The 14,036-nt window shown below is 38.7% G+C and overlaps 1 protein-coding gene across 2 annotated transcripts in view; it reads right to left on the minus strand.

Moving 5' to 3' along the window:
* The window catches only part of qin, a 101,414-nt gene that overhangs the window by 32,922 nt on the left and 54,456 nt on the right, over positions 1-14,036 (minus strand). The window lies entirely within an intron of this gene.

Raw genomic sequence — 14,036 nt, forward strand, 5'->3', positions numbered from 1 at the left:
TTGAAGAAAAGGAGGGGGAAAAAATACGAGGAAAAAGTAAAAACTCTGTTGTTATCCTGGTTACGTGGATAGTTTTGCGGTGTATAGTTATAACTTCGTATATAGCGTATATTATAATAATTATAATTGACAATTGTTATTTTTGTACATAGAAAATTCTGTGAACTAGCATAACAACTTTGCAACAGAAAAATTCATTGATATATAATTATATACTCCGATGAAAATACACGCGAAGCAGTGTGTTAATTAAATTGAATCTCACCGTTTTGAGTGTACGCCGTTTAATTTTACTTTTTCTCTTCTTTATCGTTATTCGTAATTTACTTTCACATTTCGCATCAAGATTTTACGAGATCGTAATCCGACGAAAATTTATAAACGCAACAATACACGTTACAGAACCGTCTTGGGTTATTTTAAAGACGGCGCACCAGGTGGCTGTTTTTAGTTAAACGAATTCACGGAGGCTACTTTCGCACCAACGAAGGGGGACAAAAACGTTTACCTGATACGCGGCGGCTATACGCAAGGCTTGCGATAAAATTTGAAAGGGGTGGAAAACCAGCCTGACAAAGAGGTTGGCGACACCGAGACGCGGGGCGGAGAAAGGGGAGAATCCATCGGGGAGTTGTCGGGTAATCTCAGGTGCATTGCGCCTCGAATTCGAGACAGAGCTCGATATTACCGATCCAATTTCGCCACGGCGATCCGAGGCTCTGCAACAGGCTACAATGATGGTGCGGTCGGAATAGGTCTGAATTAAAAATATTCGAGATACAGCTGCGTTTTTGTGTACAGGGATTTTCGACCTTTTGAAATTTAAATCTGAAGTGATTTTTGAGCGGCACGATCGGCGTTTCGAGAAAACAGTTCGTTGATTCGACTCCGTTTCCGACATACGAGGACACAATTCGATGCAGAATTTCCCGCTCTAGACGATGGTCGAGTCATTTTTTATGTATTCGTAGCAGTTTTTGAGGAAAACGCAAAAAACTTCAAATTTTACTGTTTTCCTGAAACGCCGGCTATGCAGCTCAAAAATGACTTTAGATCCGAGTTTCAGAGAGTCGAAAATCCCTTTATAGAAATATGTAGCCATATCACGAATGTTTTTAATAAGATTCGAAACTCCCGCAACGATTGTTTTTAACGACGAATCGGTGCGATCGTCCGATTAAAAAATTTGGAAAAAGTAGATAGCCGTTAAAACTACGTGTAGTTTGTGATGGTAAACAAATCAAAGCAAATTTGAATAACACAAAATATTAAAAATGATTAAATTCTGGGATTTTTTAGCCAATTCACATGATTTTTGGGAACATTGTCCTGTCTCGCCAGATTATCACAGATAGTCTAAAAAATATTCAAAAAATCTGTACACACTGTCCTTTAATTCTAAGATAATTTTTTACGAACATCTATTGCACCGTACTTACACAAAACTATTTATATCCACAATGGAGACAACTATTTATACATTTTCTAGACAGTGAAAAAGAATTTCTATGTCGAAAAAGTTAAGCTCAAAATATCGAAATCAAATCGAAAACACCAAACTTTTATAATTTTTCACGTTCTCGTGATAAAAGTTTCAGTCAAATTATCATAGATTTTATCTTGTGTTATTCGAATTTACTCTGATTAATTTTCAACACGTATTAGGAATGTTCTTTTTTACGGGTTCACTGATTTTCGCAAACAGGACTTCTTTACTTTTATCTTGATCTAACTTTAGGTTCAAATAATTCGGTAGACTCGTACTTGAAGAATTATCGTCGTGTTTTTCGTAACGCTAATGGTATCGATTGTACAATTACATCCATTTTGAGAGAGATTTCCATTTGACAACACATCAGTACCGACTATTCTCGGAATTGTTTATATTATTCTTCGTATACGTACATTCGTTTTCTTTTTATCCTGTTTTTTCCCCCTTGCAACAGAAACGTTGGAATTGCGAAATTAGGTCGAGCATGATAATTTCATCGTTGGGGAAGAAGTAGCAGGTAGGTACTCAAGGAGGGTATATGCACATATCCAGACTTGGCATACAATTGCGCGGAAGTGTAACCGCGTTCGCCATAAATGAGAAACAATTTAAGCGACGAGTTTTGCAGCAAGCACTCGTCTAGTACTTATTGTTAGGCGCCAACCGAGCTACCCTAGGCTTATTTAAAAATTGTTGTACATATTTTTCACAGTAAATGTTACACAGGCGATACGCATACGTATGAGTTTTTTTTTTTTCCATTCTTCCAAAACTTTCAGCAGCAGCTATTTTTCGTACTCCATGTAGTATAATCGTGTTGAAAAAATAAAATAAAATTGAAAATATTTAGAGGTTGCTACCAATTATTGTAATACTCTTTATTCATTTCTATGTGTATACCTTAAGGATTTCTATTCATATATAAGTGGTTTATTTTCTACGTATCGTGGTTCAATTCATCATTGTTCGCAACGATCAGTACTGAAAACGAAATAGGGACATCAAGGTGATAGGAACAACAAAAATTGTTATCCAAATTTCGTCTAGATGATCAATCTTTCGGATAAAAGACGTGAACAGCCAACTGCAGAATCGTTAGACAGAGTTTGCTTTTGATCGGTGAACGATTAATTGGACCATCATACAAAAAAAAAAAAAAGAAAAGGAAAATAAACTAATACATATAATATAAGTCCGTAAGGTGTATCCAAAAAAAAAAAAATAAATAAAAAGTATGGCAATAATCGATAGCGATCTCTAAATATTTTTCTACCTCTTCCAGGTTTTACGATAATTTTTTTTCAGTATTTGTCACCAATTTTTCCAGTGGCGTATATAGAAAATTTGAAAAAAAAAGTACAAAATGAACCACCATAGCGTACGTGTACAATAGCGGAAAGTTTAGAATCGTAATACTTACGAAGGAAAAAAGAAACCGGTTTACAGTAAAAATCCTCGGCTAATCTAGAAGTAAACGCGAGTTTAGCGGAACGTAAGCAGCTTCTACCGTATCACTGAGTAATCCCCAAAGTGTATTTAGATGAGGCAAGAGCCGATGCACTTATACCGGTGAAGCAGTTAGCCCCGAAGCTATTTAATCCAGTGGTTTGAGATGCACGCGCGTCCGTCCGTAGAGGCATGTACATTGGTACTCGCCGCAGAGGTTCCTTACAATTAGTTTGAAGAAATCTGTTGAATCGGCTCTTGGTATGGCGGGCGTATAAAAGTTGGAAAGTAATCCTTTTAGTTACGGGTTGGAGCCGTCGCGAGACGCAAAACGTCGACAACGCCTCCCAAACGTTCACTTTTAAACTTTTTTACCGACACTGAAACGTTTTTCTATCGATCCCCGATCACGTTTACATCTCTCCTGACACTTGAATCAGAGCTAATAAGCTTTAACGAAACGTGTGTGCGTAAAAAATGTCGAATTTCCAAATTTTGAGGTATTCAGTTTGCTTACAATTACACGCGCAACGGGAATATACGCGCATAATCCTATAAATGGAATAAAAATTCTCTCCCGAGTTTTACGGTCCGTTAATGCGAGGATTGTGAACACGGCGAAGCGTGACAAAGGTGGATAGTTGTTCGTCGGAGAATCCGTTGTTGCCCTTAGCCAAGCGAATGTATCGGACAAGAGTTAATCAATGAATCGCTCGAAGCTACCGCGGCGGCAAAATCATCTTTCCTGACAGACGCGAGCGCAATGCCCGGGGCGTGTAAACTAGTATGAATAATTAAAATATCCCTTTCAAGTTTTGGCTTTGTTTATACAAACGAAAATAATTCGTTCTGCAACCGATATGAAACCGTGAAAAGCAAAATGAAGCTTCGAGCCAGTGACTCGATTTGATCGAATCAGTACTAACAAACGCGGAAGAAACGAAAAACAAAAAACCGAAAAAATAAAAATAAAAAAAAAAAAATAAAAACGGAGGGAGGGAGAGGGAGGATTATTCGCAGTGTCGCGTGTGCAGATCCGTATGTAAAAAAACAATCCTTCTTCACTCCGTAAAAATCGTGTACGATACAAAAGTTGTAGGTACCTACATATGTAAGTATCGAAATAGAAAGAAAAATTTATCGCGAGGTAAAATCGAATAGGGAAAAACGCGGATTTCCGTAGTCCGCAAAACACGAGAGCGCGTGTTTTGAAATCTTTGAGGGATTTGCAGTTTCAGTATATACTTGAAAGAGTTTTACGTAAGTATAGGATGTACATTGCGGACGTATACACGTGTAGTGGAAGAATAAGGAAAGATGAAAGAGAGGCCGTGGACGAACGATGTTTTCCTCGCATTGTATGCTTTCCGCTGCATCAGAGTCCCGCCCAACAAGTGGGAAAGAGAGTTTCCCTTTATAAATACGTTTCACAGTTGTTTGCGCACGGTCGTCGATTTGCGAAAAGTGGATTTAAATCCGCGAGTTGAAAAATCTCCGGCATTTCGCATTATTGTCTTTCAGTTTCCAACCCCATGCCGTACCGTTCCCGTCTTCTGACCCGATACAATATTACGGCAATAAATTGTCGAAATCCGGAATACACGGATCGTTCGATCGCTAATTTCGTATTCGAGAATCTCGAGAATTTCCATCGGCCTTTACAGACGTATAGCTGTATTTTCTCGATTTGAATATAGAAATCGGACCGAGAACGGCGCGTCTATAACAGAGATGCGACTCGACGATCGACTTTGGGTCCGGTTCGTCCAGCTTTCACCTCGGGGAACAACGTCCACCTTCACCGTATAATATCTCGTTCCCCCGAGGTATCGAAGGCACCTCAACCTGCCTCCCTGCCTCCGGCACGGCTTTGGCCTCATCAACCGCTTCTGCTTCACGGACAAGGACGTAACGCTTCCTGTTCGTCTGCGGTTGGCAACGCCGTCAAGGCCGTCTCATCAGCTCCAGGTTGTAATCGAGATACACCTTCGCAATCTGTCAGAATTAACCGATACCTACATCCATTTCCGAAAGTGTCGACTCAACGACGATCACTCGTATAAGATGATAAAAGTGTTCGAAATGTTCCGTGAGGAAGAAAATTTTGTAACAACAAACCGTCGGGAAAAAAGATTAACTTTTTATCAATCGTTGAGCGAAACATCGAAAGTCGAAGTGTAAGTATAATATCGATTTTCTAGCAAGGAAGGTTTTTTTTTTACTGAGAAAATTATATTTTCCTTGCTCGTTATGAGAAATCTTTTCCAGTTGGGTTGGTTAAAAAATATTATATTCTTGAGGGTAAAACTGCCAAATCACACCTCGACCTGCCTTACTTTGGAGGGTGGTTTTACCCCGTGAAAATGTTTAATGGCAGATGAAGAAAAATACGTGTCGCTTTTTTTGTAGTCTACTATAACGTATTACAAAAGAAATCAAATCGGCGAGATCGACCTCTGACAGCTTTTTTGTAAGTATCTTGCACGTCTGATGTACGTACACGTGTACCATTACTTCCACAAATAGCGCGTTACTCCCGTTCACACCGTAATTTCTAAATATCGTGAGTAACGCGTAATGTGAATGTAATTGTCCGTCGGTACGAGCGTGGTCTCAACTATTACAGATCTGAGTGTAATTGGTTGAGAAAGCGTTCCAACGCACTTGAGGGATCAACAACTTCCTCGAGTACCACGACGACGATTTTCTTTCCTACGTTATCGTCGACGCGACCAACTGGCAGTCCGTAACACCGTCTGCTGACCGTCCTCGAAATTAATCGTGAGCACTTTGGCAAGCTTGTAGGTACGTACATACCTATATATAAGTACAAAGAACGGCTCGGAGACACAACAAGGACTGTGTAGTATCGAAATTCGGTGATAAAGACAGCGACGAGAGCTGCACGCGAGAGGCGAGTTGTTATTATAGAGCGAAGCGATTGAAGCATCTGCGTCAAAAGCTGAAGCCGTCCGGGTGCTCATTATTGCACCGTAGCATTAAATCCGCTTTGGCGCATTCCGGCGAAGCGAGAGAGTCGAAGAGGTGTAGAGGTGGGCGGATGAAGAATAGTTAGATGCATCGACGATAATGCATCGGGTGCATCTAGGTACGCGTATGATGCAGTAGCGTCAAGGTGGCGTCGTATGCCGAAGACGTACGAATCTATTCGCACAGATCCGACTCTGAATGCAGGTAGAAACGGACGAAGGTGCAGAGGAAGGAAGAAAGGAAGTCGCACCCAGGTCGATGGGTCGGAGGATAAACGTCGTCAACGCAGGCAGGTGACATCGTTTGACAACCGTGAGATGCACCTCCTCCACCTCCTCAACTCTCTGATATTCCTGCAACATCCAACGGAGCAAAAGATTGTTTTATCACGCGTTTTCGCTCCGACGAGTTCGCGTCTGCGTCTCGTTCGGCGCCAACTTGTTACCACGGAGATTGAGAGGGAAGATAATCGCAGGAAGCATCTTCGAAAGAGCTCTGTTGCTCTTTTTGCACCTAGTACCTTTCGGAACCTCGTCTTGAGATGATTACAATTAGGGCGAAGAAATTAGAGAAGAAACGAATGGAAACTGCGAGGAAGCGAGTAGAAATCGGTTCGTAGGATTCGTCTCGCTGTCGTCATGCGAAAAGGCGATACTTGTGCCAATTGGCGGACAAATGAGACTGGATTGTTAATAATGACCGGGAAGTTGAAGTTGATCGTGTGCAGGTCTGATTGCGAGTTCGCAAGGACGAAGAGAGTCGACGTTGTATATATTCAACGCGCGTAATATTTCGACGAATGTTCTTCTAGATCTTCTAGTTAAAAACGTATAATATTTGCCACAGCTGACATTGTTTCTTTCGTCTTTGTCCAATGATAGATGTTATGTTACAGATCGAGTTATTTCCCATGTTTGTTACGTAGAAAGGGGCGATCTAGAGGTGTGAACTGTAATATAACATTCTCTAGTTTCGTGAGACTTATTTTCTAATCCACTACTCGACGGCAAGACTTCGAATAAGAATTGAATCGAATAATGGAAATGAAATTACTGAATTAACGTTTCTTTCAATTTTAGATTCCCAGACTTTCTTATTGTACCCGTAAAACGGATGGATTAGATAATCAAGAATCATTGTATGGTCCGTGAAACGGGGAGAGAAATGCAGAATAAGAAAGATCGTATCCTGGTTCTAACAACCGAATCCTTTTATTTCGAAAGCCTTTCACGCACCGTAAACTGTACTGATCGTTATTTAACCTTCCAATTTTTCCTTCCACCTAACTGACGAAGCTGCTGCTTCTGCTTCTGCTTCTGCTGCTGCTGCTGCTGCTGGTGCTTCTGGTGCACCAGCCACTTTACGTCTTGCATCAAAAGCACACATGTTTGTACTGTTCCTTGGTCATAATGCTGTTTGCCAACAATCTATCGCAGTATAAGCCCAGGAAAGACGCTTTCCAGCACGTAGTGCCCGTCATCGTTGAGGAGGTATCAACTTTTGAACTGTACGAAGCGATATCGTGTCAACTAATTTTCATCGACGATTTAAAACGTAGTGAATTTTTCATCAAGACTTTTTTTTTTACGATACCCAGAAATAAATTGTACAGTACTGAAAATCTGAAAATTTGATGGTAAAAATGACGGTGAATTTTTTCTTTTTCAATACGTGGGAGTTGAAAATACGCTGCAATTGCAGGGAGCTATTCGTATATAACATAATACCCACTGGTAGGTAGAATTTCGAAACGGAAAGGGAGAGAGAGAGAGAGAGAGAGAGAGAGAGAGAAAGAGACGAGAGTTCAAAGCGCGGAATTTCATTCGATGATTATTCAACGCTTCAAAATTACGGTCATGAAATTCTATTAATTGTGCGTAGTCGGTGATTGTGCATTGTTTACAAGAATTGAAAAAGCGTTACATTAGCAATTACGAGGCTGTAGTCAGCGAGTATAACGAACCTATTCAGGTTATTTCTATACGTATTTAGGTCAATTTACAATCATCCCTCAGGCGTTCTAGGAAAAACATACAAGTTGTCGCATAGAACCTGTTCAACCGACTTCCACAACACGATCTACGTCACATTTTTGTCACTCTGTAAATCGAATTCGATAAATTTTTTCACTATTTTTTTAAATCACTTTTCACAATATGTTACAAGTTGAAACTTGGAAATAGAAATGTGAGAAACACTTTACTGGCGGAAAAGATTCCGATTACCGCATAGTTATACAGTAACTTTCGAATAATATCTTCACTCACAATGGGGCTCGGAATATTACATTTATCAATAATAATATAACCCGTGCATTGAAAGGAGAAAAAAAAATATCAAGTTTTTGATATCGTCTTCGAGGCTTTCGATTATACGTATATTCTTCGTTTCAAAAAATTCAGTTCATTTTTATCAAAACCAGGAACTGTCATTTACACATTTCGTATAACATTACTTTGCAAAACTCGATTTATAAATGACATATCACGATATACCTACACAAGCATGTACCTTCTCATATCGCAAAGTTGTTGGTTTTTATTTTCACTCATTTATATGTATACATGCGGTGGATTAGAGTTAAAAAGATTCGAAGACAGAGAAGCAAGCAAATTGAATATATGAAGAAAGAAAAAAAAAAAAAATGACGAAAGTATAATAACATGGAGCACCTGTAGTGGCATCGCAAACAGCAGTAGCTTCGAAGAGAAGTAAAATCAAACATAAAACAGTTTTCTGTTCTCTCAATAAATCCTGCACTCCCAAAGAATTGCACTCACAAACACCTGCGAATCTATATCACGTACGTATATTACATACATACATACGTACGTACCTGTAACGCGTAGCGTATGAAATAATCGATAGCTCGTATCCAGCGATTTCCCCAATTAGGTACGTACGCGCAGCTCGCTCCCCTCCCACAAACCACCCCTTCGCTCTTGTCTCCCGCTTCGATTCCACGGAAATTGGCAACTCAATTACCCGGCCGATGAAGGGAAGAAAAAAAGAAAATGATGGAAAAAAAAAAAATTGAGAAAAGTAGCGGTAATAAGTGAAACGAATGAATGACTGTTGCGCGGGTATAGCCAAAAACGACAGAGCCGGATGCTTTCAACGTATTGCAGCATCGTCGCACCTGTTTAGATGTGCACTTCCAAATGAGAAGCTCGTCAAACTTTGGGGTGCAACCCCAATCAGCTAAGAGATGGTCGCAGCTGAGCTAATTTGCATACACAGCTACGTAGGTACGAACTGCATATCTAGAAATTGCGAAGCCTGTTGAGAGAACTTAACACTTGAGCGTGAAATGCGTGCGTACGAATGCATATACGTATGTAATACATACGATGTACGGTGTGGTGTACGCTTGTTTACCAACAACGCAGAGTGTGTCTCCGATGGGGAGGGGAAATAGGGAGGACAAGAGAAGAGAAGAGAAGAGGAAGATGAGAGCAAAACGAATCCGGAGGTATTAGAAATTTGTTTCAATTATAAAGTACAAAGGCAGCGAGACGTACGTGAACCATAGAACGTGAATATCGGTTCACAATTTTCTCCGCATGCACGAAGCTGTCCATACGGCTTTGACGTGCATGAATAATATCTATAACAATATGTACGCAACGTTTGCTTTGTACTTCATGCGAGTGAGGATTTTTTTTTAGTCTTGATTTTTAATTTTTTTTTTTTTTTTGGTGTTTTTCTTGCAAATAAATGTTATTTATGCCCAGAGAAATTTCCAATAATTATATAATCAGTTAGAAATGATCGGAAAAATTCGTTGGGATCGTCACGCGATGAGTATATTTAAATAGATAAAACCTACCGCGGTGTAAGAAATAGATTTTTCTCACATGAATTAATTCAGCAGCTTTCGTTGCACTGGGAATTCGGTATTTTGTTCTAATTACACATACCTATATTCATGACTAACGATCTGTACAAATAAAAATTTCGAAAGTAAATTGGTATGTGTAACGTACGTATTCGGTTACTTTCGTCCCTGCTATACTCGACGAATTATCGTATATTAAACAGCTGTTAAATATTTTCACTTTAGAAATTTTATTTACCACCAAATGCACGCGTTTTAAATTGATAATTGACTATGTTCGGTTATAACGTCGTTCTCGACACCTCGAGAGTTTTCTTCAAATGTAAAATACGTCGCTTGTTAAGTTGGACCAGGAGTCGATGTAACGACGATAAAAATCTGACGAAAGATGCGAAACGTTACATTCAACAACGTTGCCCAACCATTATACGCGGGATTTGGTGAAAAGCAATAAACCGAGCTCCGAGAAACATATAAAATATCATATACGTATTACATACAAAAATTTTCATCGGGACGAATTTTTTTTCTTTCATCTTTTTTCCTTTTTCCACAACTGCAGCCGCACAGTTTTCACCGCATGCAGTAAAAGAATAAAAAAAAAAAAAAAATGTTATAAAAAACGGCGCAGGGGGAATATAGGAAAACGTTCTTTGATCCTGATTGCCATTTATGCCAAAGTGTGCCTACGTGTATGTATATACTACGTACGACAAACGTGTGTAGGCGGCACATACGGCTGCTGAATGCGTAAACACCAAATCGAAATGAACAGCATTAGACTGAAAACGCTAGCAAAGTGACTCGGAACTCGCATCCGATGTACACATACCTACAGAGAATGTAAATACATACATTAGGGTATATATGCATGCATATATACACACTCTGACAGAAACAGCGGCTAGCAGGTGGATATTCGGCTTTGGGAAAATAGTGTAAACCCCGCTTACTGATTACGCATCGGCTATCAACAGCCTGCACGAATCTATATATCATATATATATACATATATCGTCAATAAAAATGACATTAAACTTTTAACGTGCCAAGTTGCGAGCGTTGTAAGAAAACATCGAGCAAACGTTATTGCTACGTATCCGATCCTCTCTCACCTTCCAGTCATTTTTCACGACAAGGATTGTTCGTATCGGATAATACGATAATGGATACGCACGATTTTTGTATAAAGAAGCAAATTATGAGGACATAATATAACGATAAAATTGTAAATAACTTTTACACTTATCGTTTGTCGATAAGACAATTCTTCGCGATATAAATGAATATTTTATATGGATATATACATGTACGTGAAAAAAAAAAAATTTTATCAACGAGAAACAAATATGCTCAGTTTCTCCTCAATTTGCCAATTTTTGTGACCGTAAAATCTGTTCTTGTCATCACGCATATATGTGTATACATATAAAAGAAAAAAAGGTCGTTAAGTCTGCGACTACAGTGATATTACTATTGAGTAACAGCTCCTTGAGTATATGAAAGATTGACTGGAACAGACGGCGATAAAACTTGTATGAGTGAAATAACGAATCGCGTGTGTAATTTCTGCATTGGACGGTACAAATTAACGACCAAATTAAACCGTAATTTTATGATCTGACCGAGTATAGCAAAGAACTATAGACTTTCGCTGACGAGAATCGTTACAATATTAGGTATAACCGTTATTGCGAACTAATAATCGCATTAAAAAAAAAAAAATTTGACCGAATAATTATGGCAATAGCGAATGCGTTTCGAGACTCTCGATTCTCCACATTCGGTTGTTGCACTTGCACGAAGAAGAAAACTATGTGAAAAAAGTGAAAACACCTCATGCAAATCCTGTCGTCACAAACTATTTGCTACGGTAGCTTTAGGTGTATAGGTAATGCTTGTGAAATTTTTGTCAACCTAATTCATACGTAATACCGATCCTTTACCTTAAGCAACGTCAAGTTTTCTGTCCTATATACAAATCGACGTGTGATAAACATATCATAAAAGCGGATTGTAGACATTTAAGACACGAAATGAGATGCAAAATTGACAAATTATACAGAATTGAAATTTTACACCGTCGAATATACAAATCGTATACATATTATAATGTGTGTGTATCAAAAGCGCATGTTTCTGTTTATCAAACGGTAAAAAGTCGGTTACGAAATTACAATAATACATAAATAATATGAATGTAAATAAATCGTTACATAAATTACAGATCTAAATCGGATATTTTGCTGCACCGTATATGTACCGCGGACAAGTGAATATTCATTAAACTGGGAATCGGATATCATAATGCACAACGGTAAGTTATAATATAACAACAATGATAACAACGGAAAATATTTAAAACAACAAGACAAAGCGAAACGTTGAAACATTGTCAACTCGCTGTACAAACTAGAATGTTTCGATATAGCAAAAGTTTATATACCTTATTAGCAGAGTTTCATTAGTTATACACATACCGGACGGTCGCGTATTACGACCTTGGATGAATTGTTAATATAAAACCAAAATTCTATTTAATTAGCAGAACTTGGTCATAACCCGTGTTAAATCAGAATATGAAATAGGAATCCGCGCTCTGCGGAGAATAATTAATTATATTCCTCGACAAGCAGTGAGCACATGTATAATATATATATATATATATATATATATATATATATATTAGAGCGGTCCTTAAGAGTGAAATCGGATTTCGATGCTCGCACCCCTCAAATTAGTTCAAAATAATTTTTTTTTAAATTTTGCCTTCCGCAAGAAAAAAGAAATTCTTATTCTCATAAGGACGGTCGGGTGATCGAAATTTTTGAATTTCTATTTATTATTTTCAGCGAAGAATTTCCTTTCTCTTTAAGCCCAATCCCATTAACTTCCTTGACCGCTCAAAACTTTGTATTCACTGGTCGAAATTTCTTGCCGCCCTGAAAGACTTAGACAGCGGAGTGAAAAATAGAGATAGCCAAATTTCCCAAACGGCGTTTCAAACGGAACAAATTCGTTTTAATTTTGCTTTTATAGAAAATTTGCCTCGTTTTTCGTAATTCCAATAATATTCGAACAGTTTTTCTAACGATACCCGTTTTACTGAATTTTTCTAGTCACCATAAAAAATGAAATTTTACTCCGTGTATATATATATATATATATATTAGAAACAAACGTAGAAATTTCGCATTCGCAGTCAAGTACGTACAACAAGTCGCGAAACTACAGGAAACAAACGAAACGCCCGGAACGTCCAATGCAGCAGACACGTCAATGTCCCATTGGTTGAAATTTCCCCGACTCGTATACTCGTTGCGTCGGTCGAAGCGGGGTTTTTGCGCGAACAATGGTTATGCAGCGGAACATGCTCGCCATAAGCTTATTAGCAAATACGAGCAGATCGTTCTTAACACGGGGCTTCGACTGTGCTCTCTATCTGGGAAAACAGTGGAAGCATGCAGCGCAAGGTGGTGAAACACTGTCCCTTTCCCACGGACCGAAGCCGAGACATTCGAATTGCGAATCGGCAGTTGGTAGATTTCGCAATACGAAGTATTCCTTCTACGTATGCAGGATGTAACGTACGGGCGATACTGCGGTTGGAGTTCAGATGTTGGGAAACTTTGTAACCGCTCACCGATTCAAAGAACTTACGTACGAGCTTCGAGGAATTATAAGTTGAATTAGGATGAAGCTGAAACTAGCAGCCAAACGTGTTGAACTGTTTGGAAATAGGAGAGTGCAGTTCGGTATTGTCCTATTAATTTTATCAAAGTATTCGAACTTTTCGAGGTATTTCACAAAAGTTTCCATTTTCGGACTTCACTACTTTATTCGAATGAACGTTAGAACGTTTTGTTGCTAATTCTGGCTGTCAGCTTCAGCCTCGTATCAGGTTGAACGGGAGTTTGATTTGTTTCATACTTTTAACGAGTGTTTCCAAAATTTCATCGTAGTGGATGAGAAATTGTACAAAACCAAATAAAAAAAAACTTAAAAAAAAAAAAAAAAAAAAACAACACCATTATTTTCAAATAGGATGGTGATTTTTGCTACATTATCCGGCTTGCGGTTTACTGCATTTTTTTTTCTTTCTTTCTTTCCGTTTTTCCAACATACATGTATAATCGGCTTCGTACTTCCGCCTATAATTCTTGATAAAAAAAAATTCCACACGGGCATTAATTCAACCGACTAGCATGACAGAGTGAAGGAAATTCGTGCGTCGATCTCCTTTCAAAAATCACAAGCAACGTCGAATCG

This window comes from Neodiprion pinetum, chromosome 1, assembly GCF_021155775.2.
Source record: "Neodiprion pinetum isolate iyNeoPine1 chromosome 1, iyNeoPine1.2, whole genome shotgun sequence".
Taxonomy (NCBI): domain Eukaryota; kingdom Metazoa; phylum Arthropoda; class Insecta; order Hymenoptera; family Diprionidae; genus Neodiprion; species Neodiprion pinetum.